General features: G+C 44.8%; 1 protein-coding gene across 2 annotated transcripts in view; it reads left to right on the top strand.

The window, feature by feature from the left end:
* LOC147727221 (cytochrome P450 1A4-like) overlaps positions 1 to 15,003 on the top strand; it is a 254,243-nt gene that overhangs the window by 151,533 nt on the left and 87,707 nt on the right. The gene's annotated exons all lie outside the window — the stretch shown is intronic.

The following is a 15,003-nucleotide window of genomic DNA, read 5'->3' on the forward strand; positions in this document are numbered from 1 at the left end:
CAAATAACACATCATACTCTATTCTAAGAATTTCTTGCATTCTCAAATGCACAAAAGCAAGCATTAGATTTGAGACCATGCTTACTTCATCAATGATAAGAAGTTTAATTTTCTTCAGGACTCTGGAAACTACAGAACACGCATCTCCAGATAACTTGTTGTAATGCAATTTATTATCATGCTCAACTGGCAGCATCAGTAAACAATGTAGATTAATCCATTTAATGTTATGTGCTGCCAGTCCAGTTGGAGCAGTTACAACACAAGACAGCGGTGAATCAGTCCTTTTCTGCAGATAAGTTGCAATTGCTTTAATTAGAAAACTTTTTCCTGTCCCCGCTTCTCCACTTACGTACAGTCGGACAGGCTCAAATGATGTACATGAGCACTCTTTTTTCTCATGTCTGAATCCATGTTCAATCTGTTCTGTGACTTCATCATATATCTTTTTCTGCTCAACGTTTAGTTGCTTTACCAAATCTTCTAAGTTAACTACATCCTCTTGAGCTTGTTCCATAGCTCTTTCCACCTCATCCATGGCAGTGGCAGCTTCGTTTTGGATAATTGGTCCTCCTAGTGGATCCTGACTCAATGAAGTAGAACTCTGACTATCTTGAGAACTGTTTCTGGCAATCTCTTCAGCAATTGTGGCTTCTTGCTCTATTTCTTCATTCAACATTTGCAGATAATTTGGAAAAACAGGACATTCTATGGTATCCTTCGTTGCATTAAAAGAATCTTCGTAACAGAGAAAATGTCCAAGTAGTTCTTCTTCTATACGCCATGGCTTAAAGAGTTGCAAAAGAGCTAAATAGTAAAATTCTCTTTTGTCTGGAGATTCACAACTCAATTTTCGATGATTAATCAAATGGCCTTTTTCCTGCTTCACTAGACATCCTTCATTTCCAATGACAGCATACTTTCCATTATTGATATCTTCTGTGATGTTCCTATTATAACTATAGTTTTGCAGAACTTCATACAAACAAGCGTTCTCAAGGTGACTACTTCTATTTGGATAGTATGTATCCAACATGTTTGTCTTCAAACTATCTGTACTATTTGGTTCTTTCTCAGCCAAATACTCAATTTCTTGTACAGATTTCAAAACTCGGTTTCGTGTTGCAGCAAGACCTAGACTCACCCAAATGATTGTTCTTGATTTGGCATAGAGACTTGCTGATGATAACCGATCAGAACATTCATATGCTCCAATTTCTCGATGCGACAACATCTTCAGACTGTAACTGTATAATTTCTTGCTTAGTCTCTTTTCATTTGAAATGTCCTCCCACATTTCCTTTAGTTCTGTCTTTTCTTTTTTTGTGATGTAAGATGTCACATATCGAGCCACAGCAATAGAGTTGTCAGCAACGAACTGAATATCCATGTTAGCATTCCACATGTGAGGAAATATAAATTTTTGGTCAAGTTATGTTCCCTATCGTGGACCCCACCGTCTCCATGTACGAGTTAAAGTGCATGTAACTTCCCTCCTGTGCCAGCTATGAAGACGCAAATACATTTGCGTCCAACGGTAACATGTCCTCTTTCAGACCCACCCTGAATGGGTTGAATAGGCCGTTCCTAAGTATGCTATGCCAACGTCTTTTTGTAGTGTGCTTTACGTTTTTCCAGCTCTGGCAAAGTAGGCCCTGAATTTCTGCCATCGAGTTTTTTCTTCCTTCTGACTCTAAAAGCCTCAGCCCAGGCTGCCCCCGTACCTGTGAACTCTGCCCTACTTCCAGCGCGGCCCACTGCGCTCAGCTCAGCCTGCTGCCTGCCAAGACTGACTACAACCTTCGAGTTATCTGTTCCGCTCCTCGAAAACACATTCCTGCCTACTAGTTTCAGTAAACATCCTCCCAGCTGCAGAGCCGAAGGGCCGGCCTGTCTCCGTGCAAGTAATTCATAGCCTCTGTTACCATGCTCCCATGGAAGGCCCATGGAAGGCCCATGCCCCCACGCTTCTCATGCAGACACTCAGGCGCTTATACACGCACTCACAGTCAGTATAGAATCGCTCCTGCCCCAGAGACCTTTCCACCCAGATAGCTCAGTTCCTAAACATCAGATATCAGATATGATAGAAGCACAAGTTGATCTGACATGCCAGACTTCTGTATCTTCCCGTCAGTGTAAATGTCAAGTCCCCCTGCACCCTCCAGTTTCACGCCAATCACACGTCATGCAGCTGCGCGCGCATCCAAGCCTCCGATTTCTGCTGACATTGCAACATTTCTGTTTAGTGCCACCCACATGTGACACCTTCTTGTGACGTTTCTAGAGCACACCTCCAGTGTACGCCTAGTCCACGCCTTCTGATTACGTACTAGTAACACGTGGATGCTGTTATCTTGTCTTCTCTCAGCTGTTCCGCCTACTATACTGTTTCCTATGATGTAAATTAAGTATATAAGCTATGTATTGTCAATAAAAGTTTGCTCTATCCCTTCCTGAACCCCGTGTGGTTTCAGGAATCTGATATCCAGTTCCGGAACGATTCCTTTAAGGAATAAAACCCCTAAGAACTCTAACACCACGGACTCTGTTTCTTTCTTTCCGATTGAGTTATTATTGATTAAGTACTTACCTGCATAGAAATTAAGATGGTAAATTAAATATTTACAACATTCTGGCGCCCGAATAGGGACCTCCCCCACCCCACGCGCCGGTTGGTGCGTTGCAAGCTCTGTCACCTGCCATCAGTTAGAAGGAAACTACGCGAACCGGCAGGATTTCCTGTATCTCCCTCTGGCCCACGGAGGTGACGAAGATTGCGATCAGCACCCAGACGAGGCGGTGAGGAGTGCGGAGGATCCCGACCAGAGCCTAGCCGAAGGAAGCAAAGTCCGAGGTGTCAAGAGGCCCACCAGTTTTCCGAAGTATCCACGTGTCGAGTCGAGTCCGGTCCAGTCCAGTCGAGTTTTCCGAGGCCTTCTGTTTTCCGTGCTTCCCGGTGAGTACCATTGCTGGGACGTATCTAGACGGGTTTGGGTACACAAGTCCGGTCTGCACTGTTTTAGACAGTGTATCTGTACTGTTTAGCAGTACATCAGTTATTCAAGTTTTTGCATTGTCTCTGACAGTGTATCTGTGCTGTTTAGCAGTACATCCGATATAGGGGGTAGTTATATATGTCGCAAATGTCTTTTTATGTGATTAATGTCGTGGTATGAGTGTGACTGTTTTTAATGTGCATTATTGTGTTCTTGTATAACTAGCCGTATCCAGTATTAAGTAGCAAGGATTGAGCGTTCAGTATTAAGTAAACAAGATGCCGTTTTTCAACAAATTAAAGCAGATAGGAACTAGGAAAGGGATATTAGAGGAAGAAATTCCTATCCCCCCTAGGGACACTCCTGGAAACTTCATGTATCATAAACATGGCATAGATGCCATATTGTATCTAGAATTATGGGCCGATTATACTAAACATCTAGACGAGAGACACCGATGGCCAGTCACTGGAACATGGGATGCCGAGTGCATCATGAAGGTAGAAGAAGCATTATGGAAAAAGAAAGCCAGACAATCTCAGAAAGACGCCATAGAGTTTTGGCGTAAGGAATCACATAAGCGTGCTGAAAAAGAACTACGTAGAGAGGACAGACTTAAAGAGTCAGATAAAGCCCAAGAAAACGAATTAATTACTGAAGGGATCCGAGTAAAATCAGAGCAAGTAGACCGTGCACGAAATAACCTCGTAAACGGTATGTATCTCGCGGCCGAGGGTTCGCCTGAGGCCATTTCAGAAATACCGAAAAATCTGCCGTCACCATTGGTTCCAACTAAAGTAACTCACAGGACCACTAAAGACATATTCTTGAATTCCTATCTAGAGGATGTAGCACCCGCTTACACCAATCTGCCTGTCCGCGCCCTGCCTGACGACAGGGACGGGGGTGGTAACCCGCCCCAAGATCATATTCCGCCAGTACCACAACAGATTTCTCCTGTTCCACCACCTCCACCCCTTCCCACACCTAAGGTTAATTTACCGAAGCCACGTCTACCTGACCCGACTAAAAGACAAATTCAAGTACAGATACAGACACCACAGAGAGATAATGCTCAAGCTTCTGCCTCAGGAGGTGCTATGGGGGGTCTCCGGACCCCGCCATTAACGCACAGGTTACAGCTCAGGGACTTGCAGAGTCCCTTCACGTTCAAATCACCCCGTCTTGACATACTCAAAGGACAACTTACAGTTTGCAGATATGATCCAGTACCCGGCAAAGACGATAGAATGATGATGGCATCACTACGGTTACGATCTGCTACTGATTTTCTGCTAATGTTTTCAGGAATGAAAGAGTACCTAGATAGAATATATCAGTTTATTCAGACTGGGAAAGACCCCGACAGTATTAAGGATGCCATGGAGCATCAGAAAGTTGACGTTCAAGGGCAGATACTACGTTTTTTCATAAATTGCCTAATAAGAGAACGAGACAGGCCTGAGACAGATCAGGGTGAATTAGATGCACTCAACAAGTGGGGTCAAAATATATCTGAAGGAAAACACGACAAGGGGACTTGCGTAGCCAGTATGTACAGGAAAATAAGAAAGGCAGTGATAGCCATACACAAAGAAGAGAAAGAAAAGGCTTCCTCCGAGGGGGAAGAAGAACCTGAAGAACCAGAAAAGACTACAGACACTATAGCGTATGTAGGTAAGGGAACTTACCTTAGGAAGGGCATTCGTCCAGAAAGCAAGAGAGTTTTTCTCTCTGCTTTAACAAACCCGAATTCTCCTGAACATCAGTTCCAGGAGACTGATAAAAGGCTGCGATACCGAATAGGGTACCATGTACTCAATTCTATGGATGAACAAGAACTAGCCCGGTCAGCCATATTATGGACTGACAATCCGGATATATACAATGATGACACTGTAGCACAGACATTCCTGAACCTTTCCCCAGACGAGCAGAAATTAGCAGGTGTATACATGATTCAGCATCTCCTCACGAAATACAGAAATAAACATTCTGATCCAGGTCCCTTACCCGATACATTAGAAGAACTACTCACGGATAGATGGAGAGGTTTAAGCACCAAATTAATTCAAATAATTTTAGAACAACGCCACAGATATAACACTTTCATAAGCTCCGAGTATGTTCCCGCCCCGCCCCCTGAAAGAAAAATGTATCATATAGAACGTCTGCATGGCATTGAAAGTCAGAACCCCTTACGGGAAGTGCATCCAGTTATGGGTGAGGATCACCACTTGAAACGGGTGTACGTACACACGCCTCTGACTAAGTTAGAGCTGTTAGAAATGAAGAAACTAGTCCCGTGCCATGATAAAGACCCTGCAGGTTTTCACAGAGAGCTTAAAGACATGTTACTAATGGGAGATTATACGTACGAAGATATCACGAAAATGTTAAAGGTACTGCTGCCCACAGGCATCTACGAGAAACTAAAGGAAAAAGAATGGGAGGTGGGAGATAAAAAGATTGTATGGGCAGAGATAGAAGACGAAGAGAACAAACGTGTCCCAGGGGTAGGCCTTGGGGATAAAACTAAAGCATTACCAGGTTTGATAGTACAGGTTCTGCCAAGATTATTGACAACTAGAAAAGAAGACTGGGATGCAATCTCAGCATGTAAACAGAAACCCGACGAAGATACTAGTGACTTCTATTCAAGATTCGAGAAATGTTTCATTATTAATAGTGGTCTTAAACCAAGTAGCGAGTCGTACCCGCACCTTTTTGTATCAAAGTTAGTCGAGAATTCCCTGTTAGCAGTTAAAAACCGTGTATACAAGGTCGAGAGTACATGGCAAGCAAATACGCCATCACAGATGTTACAAATGTTACAATACCATCAGAACAGAATTAGAGAAGAGCAGGATCAGGAACAGAAACGTATGAAAGACACGAAAATGAAAATGCTAGTAGCCCAGTCGGTACCAACCGACGGCCACAGAAAGGGTACGACCCAGACAGTTCACGCCGCAGCTCCCGTTAAAGGGACATGCAATTATTGCAAGCAGCCAGGTCACTACGTACACGAATGCCCAGTTCTGAAACATAACATAGCAGCAGGTAAAACTAAAGAAAGACCGCATCCACCTAGACAAGACCATAACCAGCATCAGTCTTCCCAGAATATACAGCCCATGCAGAATACACAGCCTATACATGCTTCATCACCCACAGCACAGACAGTAGCGGTATCACAGCCGCAGCCCATTGCCGCAACCCAGCAAGTTTCACAACAGATGTACCAGTATGCCCAGTCCGCTTACCCCGATTATCCACGATATACATGAAACAGCCTAGAGAGGGAGGGTGGCTTGCCTCTTATTGAGATTCCTGTAGATCAAGAGGGTCCTTATGTACATAGTCAAGTATTGGGAAAAGACAGAACGTTTTTAATTGACACAGGGGCAAGTCGCACCACGATCAGTCATGATGAAGTCCCAGGGGCACCCCTCTCAGGCTCACAGAATGTTTCCCTTGGTTTTTCAGGACAGCCCATTGTAAATGAGGTATCCGAACCAGTTCCCCTGGCTGTGGGTCCATTATCACGTGTTACAGACTTGTTACTTACGAAATCATGTCCAGAAAATCTGTTAGGAATAAAGGCATTGAAAGCTCTAGGAGCTATAATATGCTGTTCCCCGGAGGGAGTCAGACTCTTTCTGCGGGACTTCAAGGGTCATTATATGTTACGTGAGTTTGATGTCAGATTGAAAAATGTACCAGATCACTTGTGGGCAAAAGGCCCAACAGATGTAGGTTGTATGCACATTACACCATACCGTGTTACGCTCAAACCAGGTGTAGTTCTACCCAGAATCAGACAATACAAGTTACCTCCCGATGCTGTAGTGGCTTTACTGGAAATCATTGAAGAGCTCATTGCCCAAGGAGTGGTCGTAGAGACCGACTCCAATATCTGTAATTCACCCATCATTCCAATTCTTAAACGTACTGATCCCAAGGCACCGCCAGTATATCGGCTGGTGATTGATTTAAGAGAACTGAATAAATGTATTATTCCACAGTACCCTGTGGTTCCCGACATCTCAGCCTTATTGACTGCTATTGATTCAGAAGCAACGTTCTTTACTGTAATTGACCTCAAGAACGCCTTCTTCAGTGTACCTATTGATCCAGAGAGCCAATATCTCTTCGGATTCAGTTTAAATGGACGAAGTTTCAAATTTTCACGCGCACCTCAAGGATTCACAGAAAACTCCAGCATCTATAGCCAAGCACTGAAAAGACAACTTGATTGTATCACAATGCCAGTTAACACCGCTTTACTGCCATACGTCGATGATCTGCTGATCACCGCACGAAGTGAGCCCGAATGTGAACAAGCATCACTGACAGTTTTACATTTTCTGGCCGACAAGGGACACAAGGTGTCTCCTTCAAAGCTACAATTCTGTGTTCAGCAAGTTGTGTACTTGGGTCACTTGCTGTCCAAAGTGGGGAGACAGCTCACTCCCGATCGCATTCAGTTAATTGTAAATATGCCACAACCCCAGACACAAAAGGAAGTGCGGGCCTTCATAGGCCTCACCTCGTACTGCAGACAATGGATTCCTCAATATGCATTCCTAGCTAAACCACTCATTCAGTTAACAACGCAGGAGGCAGCGACTTCGACTGTCCTTTCTTGGACTCAGGAACACACACAGGCCTTTGAGGAATTGAAGAAAGTTTTATGTCAAGCACCAGTTTTAGCGACACCATGTTACAGCAAACCTTTTACACTTTTTGTTACAGAACGTGAGGGTACAGCATTGTCTGTCCTCACTCAAGACCAAGCAGGTTCACATAAGCCTTGCGCTTATTTTTCAAGTACATTGGATTCAGTAGCTCAGGCACTCCCTGCGTGCTTGAAGTCAGTAGCAGCAACAGCACTAGCAATCAGACAGAGCGATTCAATTGTTTTAGGACATCCATTAACAGTTCAAGTTCCACATTCTGTAGAGGTTCTTTTAAACAGAACCCAGACTCAACACTTGACTATAGCACGACTGACAGGTTATGAATTAACACTATTCCAGCCACAAATAGAAATCAGACGCTGTAGCATTCTGAACCCCGCAACATTGTTACCCACAGCTATGGCAGATCCAGCCCCGCATGATTGTATAGAGATCATTAATGCAGTAACAAAACCTCGACGAGACTTAACAGATGTTCCACTGACAAATCCAGACCTGACACTTTATGTGGGTGGTTCATGCATGAGAACAAGTACAGGAGAATTAGTGGCCGCATATGCAGTGACCACTGAAACTAAAGTTAAAGAAACACACCGTATTGACACACTGTCTGCTCAAGCGGCGGAGCTCATCGCTCTGACCCGAGCTTGTATACTAGCCAAGAACAGAAATGTTAACATATACACTGATTCCCGTTATGCGTTCGGAGTCGTACACGACTTCGGCATGTTATGGCAAGAAAGAGGTTTCTTGACCTCTCATGGTGCCAAGATCCAACACGGTCCTCTCATTCAAGCACTGTTAGAAGCAATACATTTGCCCTCGGGCATATCAGTCATGAAGTGTAAAGCACATACTAAGGTTACGGATTCTGTTTCCCAGGGTAACGACCTGGCAGACCAGACAGCAAAACATACAGCATTGACTCACACCCAGACTACTGATGTGACAAAGACAATAGTACCAACACAGTGTATGTCAGTCAGGGATCCCACCCTAGACGTAATCGATATTCAGACACATGCCACTCCAGATGAAATAAAGAAATGGATTGAACTAGGAGGGATCCAGACAGATCAAGGATGGGTCACAAAGGGAAAATCTACATGGTTCCTCCCCGACTCAATGGTTCAAATCATGATAAATACAGCACATAGTCCTGCACACCTAGGAGAAAAAGCTATGTTAGACAGTTTACAGAATCTCTGGCACAACAAACACTTACGAGCAGCAGCAAAACAGAAAGTGCGTACTTGCATGATCTGTTGTCAGTTCAATCCAGGTAAAAGCGTCCCTGTAGAGCAAGGTGGATTTCATCCTCCCGATCACCCTTTTGAAGTCCTCCAGATGGATTATATCCAGATGGACCGTTGTCGAGGATTCAAATATGTCCTCGTAGTTGTTTGTGCACTTTCTCGTTGGACCGAAGCATACCCAGTCTCAGATTACACTGCCCCGACCACTGCTAAGCAGCTGGTTCGAGAATTCTTCCCACGATACGGCCTGCCTCGTGTTGTGTACTCAGATAACGGACAGCCGTTCTCATCCGAACTCATGAAGCATGTCTCCCTTTTGCTAGGATATCAGTGGAAATTCCATTGCGTCCGACATCCCGAAGCCGCAGGCCTTGTAGAAAGACATAACCAGACACTTAAGACCCGCCTTGCCAAGATATGCCAGGAGAAAGGGGTCGACTGGATAGTCGCCCTGCCAGTTGCACTGTTCTATATGAGAATGGTTGCCCATTCGAGATCAGGACTATCCCCGTACGAGGTGGTCTTTGGCAGACCACCGAATATGTGGGGGACGCCCATTCCTAAGAAAATTACCGATGTTGATTGTAACATGTTGACAGATTACCTTGCCTCCTTGATGTCTGCACTCCAATCATGTCGTTCACAGGTTGCCGCAGCCTTCCCTGACAACACTGATGTAAAGCCGCATGATGTCCGTCCTGGCGACCTGGTGCTAGTTAGGAATTTCGACAGGAAAAGTCCGCTGGAGCCCCGCTGGAAAGCACCGAAGACCGTCCTTCTTACCACGAGGACCGCAGTGAAGTTGGAGGGCAGAAAGGGGTGGGTCCACACGAGTCATATTAAACTATGCAACGAACTGAAACCAGACTCTGACTCGTCCACCCCCACCAAAGACTGTATTAAAACTAGTGACTTTAAAGTACCCGAACGAGAGAGAACTCCCCAAGAGGAGTACCGTTTGAAGCTCCGATCTAGCAAGTCAGACAGTTTAATTGTTTAAGTCCTCCCCTAGGTGAATCGGTTAAATAGTTTCTGACATGTATCCCCTAGATCGAGATAGAGAGAGAGAGAGACAATTCAAGAAACGTACATACTGCAAATCACTGCGTAGTCACTGTATAGTGACACTGTTAATAATGTTTTTTCTAAGTATTCTGATTATTGTTGCCAGTATACTTCTTCCTATCTATTGTCCTATTTTCAAGCGTGAACAATCTGCTTACAATGTTTCTGCTGAACATTCCTTTAGTGAGTTACCTCCACATGAACTTTCTTACAGACTTGCGCTGCGCAACAACACATTCATTAGTATGCTACATCACTCCCATCAGACTAATAACGCTACAAACTGCTGGATATGTGGCCGACTCCCTCCCTACCAGAATTACAAGGGAGCTCTGCCCCTCTTTCCGTACCCGTTCACTCACAACGGCTCCTGTGGTGCATGGTTTAAAATAATTAATTCCTTAGATCCTGATATTGCTGTTTTCGACGGGAGCTGGGTTTGGGGAAACCTGAATTTAGTCCTGCTCGACGTCTGTTACCCTGATAAGGAGGGACTCCCCATTAGAATAGGAACTGATCTAGAAAATGAAGTATATGGATTAAGTAATTACACAATTAACCTTATGATTCTTACTGTTGAATCCGAAGCTGCACCAGTTCTGCCCGCTATGTCAGTATTACCCGTCACTGGTGAATTATGTGTCAGGAAGAAAGGTTCAGTACACTTAGGTCATAGTAAATGTACTACTGTGGTCGAATTCAGTGATCATGGTAAATCGTCCTTTAAAGCTACCAGTCATTCTTATTTTGTTTGTGGTCATACCGCATACATACGCTTACCTCCAGATTGGGATGGTACCTGTTATATTGCCTTCCTTCTACCACCCGTTTTTCTAGCCCCTCCTGATTATCATAGAAACACAAATCTAGTAAAGAGTAGACCCAGAAGAGATCTCCCGATTGTCGACTATACTGAAACGGCAGGGGAGCAATACACAGATTTCAATATGGGATTCTTTTTCTTTATAGGCCCCGTCCAAAACAGTAAACTAATACGAAGATTAACCAGAACACTCGAAGCCGTAGTACATGAAACTGCCTCCGCCCTAGGTAACTTAACCGAAGAGCAGTCCGCCATGAGGGTTGTTGTCCTTCAGAACCGTCTTGTTATTGACGTCATCTTGGCAGATAGAGGTGGAGCCTGTAAGGTCATCGGGTCAAGTTGCTGTGTTTTCATTCCAGAAAACGCACCATCTGTATACAAAGCTATTACACGTCTTCACAAAATTGAAAGTTTAATACATCAGAATCCAGGCACCTGGACTTGGTCCGGTTGGTTCTGGACAACGTTGTCCGCTTGGGGATGGAAGATCCTATCCTTCCTAGGCATTGGCCTTGTCATAGTATTCAGCTGCTGCCTGTGCCTACAGTGTGGGCTGTGCGCCACATCGTGCATTGAACATTCCAGTTTTCTCTCAAACCGACAACAGAAGAGAGACGAGCAAATGATGTTACAAGAACAGACTGATCGATTCATGAGGATCGATATATCATGAAGGGTCCGTAGGGAACAAGGAGGGAATGAGGAAATATAAATTTTTGGTCAAGTTATGTTCCCTATCGTGGACCCCACCGTCTCCATGTACGAGTTAAAGTGCATGTAACTTCCCTCCTGTGCCAGCTATGAAGACGCAAATACATTTGCGTCCAACGTTAACATGTCCTCTTTCAGACCCACCCTGAATGGGTTGAATAGGCCGTTCCTAAGTATGCTATGCCAACGTCTTTTTGTAGTGTGCTTTACGTTTTTCCAGCTCTGGCAAAGTAGGCCCTGAATTTCTGCCATCGAGTTTTTTCTTCCTTCTGACTCTGAAAGCCTCAGCCCAGGCTGCCCCCGTACCTGTGAACTCTGCCCTACTTCCTGCGCGGCCCACTGCGCTCAGCTCAGCCTGCTGCCTGCCAAGACTGACTACAACCTTCGAGTTATCTGTTCCGCTCCTCGAAAACACATTCCTGCCTACTAGTTTCAGTAAACATCCTCCCAGCTGCAGAGCCGAAGGGCCGGCCTGTCTCCGTGCAAGTAATTCATAGCCTCTGTTACCATGCTCCCATGGAAGGCCCATGGAAGGCCCATGCCCCCACGCTTCTCATGCAGACACTCAGGCGCTTATACACGCACTCACAGTCAGTATAGAATCGCTCCTGCCCCAGAGACCTTTCCACCCAGATAGCTCAGTTCCTAAACATCAGATATCAGATATGATAGAAGCACAAGTTGATCTGACATGCCAGACTTCTGTCTCTTCCCGTCAGTGTAAATGTCAAGTCCCCCTGCACCCTCCAGTTTCACGCCAATCACACGTCATGCAGCTGCGCGCGCATCCAAGCCTCCGATTTCTGCTGACATTGCAACATTTCTGTTTAGTGCCACCCACATGTGACACCTTCTTGTGACGTTTCTAGAGCACACCTCCAGTGTACGCCTAGTCCACGCCTTCTGATTACGTACTAGTAACACGTGGATGCTGTTATCTTGTCTTCTCTCAGCTGTTCCGCCTACTATACTGTTTCCTATGATGTAAATTAAGTATATAAGCTATGTATTGTCAATAAAAGTTTGCTCTATCCCTTCCTGAACCCCGTGTGGTTTCAGGAATCTGATATCCAGTTCCGGAACGATTCCTTTAAGGAATAAAACCCCTAAGAACTCTAACACCACGGACTCTGTTTCTTTCTTTCCGATTGAGTTATTATTGATTAAGTACTTACCTGCATAGAAATTAAGATGGTAAATTAAATATTTACAACACATGGACAAAATCACTGGGTTGTAGTCGTTGATGTACTTGGACTCTTCGTTTCTTTTTAAATTGTATGTATTTTTGGGTAATTTCCTCGTCACAGTATGTCGTAGAGATGACATCAAATTATTTACTCTTCCCTTAGAAATCACTGGTCGTGGAAACGCAAAACGACATTTTATTAGAACTTTTCCTTGTTTTTGAATTTTCGACGACAGTACTTCCCACAACGATGGGATTGGAAGCGTAAAACTTGTTGCCTTAAATTGTTTTCTTCAGTACTTTTAGGAACAGCACATGTTGAATACTCTTCAATGAAACTCATCACTGTTTTATCCGAATCTGATCCAAATTTGGGTGCATCTTTAATCCACAACAACATATGTATATGAGGACCACCTCTCGCTTGATACTCCTTTCTCCAAAAGAAATCCAAAACCTCTCCAAGAGGAGGATTTTTTTTATTGGTAATAACAGACATCATAGCTTCAAATCTATGATTGAAATATCTGCATACATTCACTGGATCCAAAGAACACAGTTCTCCTGGTGTTTTCAATTCTATATTTTGTATATTAGCATTTGCCTCGCGTAGAAATTCAAGTAAGTCGTCCCATGCATACTCAGCACAGCTAAGAGTGAGGAACCATGTAGGAGTTCCTAAGTTTCTTAGCATACATTTCAATTCCCCATGACGACGGTACCAATACTCTTTTGTACCACGCTGACATGCCATGAGATTGATTAGATGAGATTCCAAAATATTATCTTGCAGATTGACTTTTTCCATAAAGTCCCTTGCCGAAACATTTTGCAGATGTGCTCCACTTTTCAGTATATGATTTACTGCATATGAAAGTCCAGACAAGTCACTTTCATACAGTAGATGAAACAAATATGGAATGCATTGACTAAACCTTGAATCTTCATCATATAATCTTAAAGGTCGGTATTCAAAAGCAGGAATTTGAACTGGTTGATCGTCATATCGTCCACCTCGACCTGTTGGAAATAGCTGTGGAAAACAACGAGCTTCCAAACTTTCTTCCCATACACTAATGGGACTTCCTTTTGCTGCTTTCATTTGAAACAAGTCAATTGCATTCCCCATTACTTCTTTGGAAGGCAAAGGATGAACAGTATAATGTTCATATATTTCTTCACCTCTAGACACATCAACTTTTTCAATTTGGCCGACTGAACAATCACTGTCTTCTTCTGCAACTATTTCTTCTGCTTCAACAAATACATGTGTTGGGGAGACGCATCGGCCCTGTGTGCAGTGTTTGCTGGGGAGAACGGGGACGCAGCGGGACTACCAATCCCAGGAGGTTGCGAGGAGAGGACCGGCAGCCCCACCCCCTGGACAACGGGGATTCAGAAATACTTCTCGCGCCTCCCGCTTCGCGGGAGTCGCATCGGCCCTGTGTGCAGTGTTTGCTGGGGAGAACGGGGACGCAGCGGGACTACCCGTCCCAGGAGGCTGCGAGGAGAGGACCGGCAGCCCCACCCCCTGGACACCGGGGATTCAGAAATACTTCTTGCGCCTCCCGCTTCGCGGGAGACGCATCGGCCCTGTGTGCAGTGTTTGCTGAGGAGAACTGGGATGCAGCGGGACTACCCGTCCCAGGAGGCTGTGAGGAGAGGACTGGCAGCCCCACCCCCTGGACACCGGGGAGGATTTATTCAACGTCTCAGTTCCGGCCCGCGGGACGCGCGCGGGCGACGCCGGGCGAAGCCCGGGCAAAGGTCGGGCCCTCTACGACCCTCAGAGGCCCAGAAGAGGACGGGACGGGCCACCCCACTTGACCTTTTGTAAGAGGAGGTACTGAGTTGCTTCTTACCTATTGACTATTTTGGCGTTTCCATTACTATCTTAGTAATTATGTCCCTCTGGGAGGAACTTAACGCCCTGTGTGGCACAAAGTACATTCCTGACGCATTAACCCCTCCTATTAAGGGCACTAACTTTGATATCTCTAATGATATCCCACGGGACCTAGCTTCACCTTCAAATAAAGAACAAATTCTAGTAAACGCACTGTCCCTGGATCCTAATACTAGAGGGAATCATGACAGTGATATTGTCAATAAGAACTACGTCTCTATAAAAAATATGTGCATCAGTCCTACACCATCCCCCTCTAGCCTAACAACTTCAATAGAGGTCATGGCTGCGGACAAAATAGATGACCCTGTGTTGTCCCCCCAACTGCCCCTTCTTGCCCTAATTGAGCAA

This window comes from Lissotriton vulgaris, chromosome 3_1, assembly GCF_964263255.1.
Source record: "Lissotriton vulgaris chromosome 3_1, aLisVul1.2, whole genome shotgun sequence".
Classification (NCBI taxonomy): domain Eukaryota; kingdom Metazoa; phylum Chordata; class Amphibia; order Caudata; family Salamandridae; genus Lissotriton; species Lissotriton vulgaris.